A 2,439-nucleotide genomic window follows, 5' to 3' on the forward strand; every position below is an offset into this window, starting at 1 on the left:
CCGACTGGTCCACCACCAACCCAAGAATTCTCCGTCCATGCTGTCGTGGGATTGCTCGAACCCGAAGGGTCCTCCGGCAGCCCCTACGGCCTGTTGTTCAACGCGCTCGCTCTTATACCACTGTGGAACTACCTGCTGGGTTCGCTGATCGTCGCCGTTGTGTTCCTCTACACTTTCCTAGAAATTCATTTCCTCCAAGATTTGTTTTCCGGGTTCAGTGGGAACTCCGTGAGCTTGACTCACCACCCTTGCTCCCATATCTACGACGGCGTCGTTACCAAGTACCGCGTTCTTCACGGCGGGTACGAATATATAACCCACTCTCGAGGGAAAATAAGCTTTCTTTTCCTCTTATTTCTCGGGAACCAAGCCAGTTCGATGAATTTTTGCAATGGTTACTTCTTGGTGCGGAATGTTGGTCACTTTGTAATGATAATTGTTGGATGGGGAATCAAACTGCGCAGGTGTTTGGCGACGCCGTAGCTCTCAAGTCCGCATATACGGACTGTTTTTCTGAATTTCCTGGAGGCCTGAAGGTTACTTTGTTAACTTGGGTTGGGCGTGGGGCATTTTGGAGAACAAAATGTCAACAGTGATTGTTATTCTAGTCAAAAGGCTTTAACTAACGGATTCATTAAATTGCAAAAATTTAAAAGTTTAAAAATTGTATCGAAAAAATTAAAACATTGAAAGATAAATTGGTAAAGTGTAATTTCCTAAATAAAAATAAAGAAAATTTTATTTTAGACCCCTGAACTATCGTATGTTTTAAGAAGATCTTAAAAATTTAAAAACTCACAATTTATACTCTGAACTTTCAATCTTAATCAATTTACCCCCTCCGTTAACTTCTAACGGACTTTCAATTACCCATGGATTTTTGTTTAAAAAAAAACTAATTAAAAAAAATTAAGAATAAATTTAAAATTTTATAGAAAGTAAGAGATATAAACGCTATTTTATCATTTTTAATATTTAAAATTTGATGGTTGAAAATAAACTATTTAAAATTAAATTTTAGGTATGTAAATTGAGAAATTTTAAATTTTAGGAGAATATTCTTAAATTATACAATAATTTAAAATTTTCAAGTGAAATTTTTTGAAACAATTAATGGTACGATAATCAGGACACCTCAGCAACTTGCAGATGGATTGCTGATACATAAATGCTGTTTCCAGTACACCGCCCTTTCTGGTCCTTCTCATCGGGTCCTTCCTTCCCCTTCGCTCTCTCTCAATCAATCATTCAATCAATCAATCAATCGCTTTCGTCCTTGCTCTCCTTCCATTACATTATTGTTTTTAATTCATTGCACCACCAATGCCGTTTTCACCATTTCTCGTTTCTGGAATTTCCTCAACTGTTCCACGTACGAGTTTGTGATTTCGTAGCTGTTTGATTCACTTTCCGTATTATTCTCACTGTTTCCCGCTTTGTTTGGCGACGCAGATTCCTTGAACACTGTACGTGAAATAAATAAGAATGTTTAATATAAAAATTTTAAAAAAAAATTTATTTTTGTAATAATTTTTTATTTGAATAATAATAAAAAATAAATAATGTGATATAAAAAGTAAAAAAAAGTTATAATATTTTGATGTTAATATTTTTGAGAAATAGTGATGAATGGTAACAAAGAAAAAGGAAAAGCTTTGCCAAACAAAGCCTCCAGCATGAGAGTTGCTATTTTTAAAACGATCCAAATATCTTTTAATTTTTAATTTAATAGTAAATTTAAAATTTTATAAAAAATTAAGGAGTATAACGCATATAACAGTTATTTTATTATTTTTAAGATGAGATATATTATATCAAATTGAAAGTTCATGAAAGTAAAAATTTGGGTAAAATTCACTTAACTCTTTCAAACTATCACCCCAGTGACAATTTATCCCTCAAACTATCAATTACAACAATTTATCCCTTAAACTACCAAAACAATGACAATGTACCCCAAATGCTATCAAAATGATGAAATTACACATATAAAATTTTCAATAAGACAAAAATACCCTTAAAATTTTGAAAAAAGAAATTAAATTTTAATATTTTTCTTTTTATTTTAATAAGGGTAATTTCGTTATTTTGTTAAAATTTGGGGTACATTGTCATTGTTTTGGTAGTTTTAAAGGGTAAATTGTCGTAATTGATAGTTTGGAGGGTAGATTGTCATTAGGGTGGTAGTTTGAGGAGTTAAATGGACTTTACCTTAAAAAATTTTTAAATGGTTAAATACTAAATACTTCCCTTGGGTTTCATTACTTTATTTTTTTTCCCCCTTAGGGTTTGATTTTTATTACAGGGGGTCCCTGTGGTTTTGATAATAAACCAAACTAGTCCTTCTGTCAGTTGACCGTTAGTTGATTTAACAGAAATTCACGTGAACCAATCAAATGTTGACATGTGACATTTACTTAAAATTTTTTTAATTTTTTT

This window comes from Corylus avellana, chromosome ca10 (genome assembly GCF_901000735.1).
Source record: "Corylus avellana chromosome ca10, CavTom2PMs-1.0".
Classification (NCBI taxonomy): Eukaryota; Viridiplantae; Streptophyta; class Magnoliopsida; order Fagales; family Betulaceae; genus Corylus; species Corylus avellana.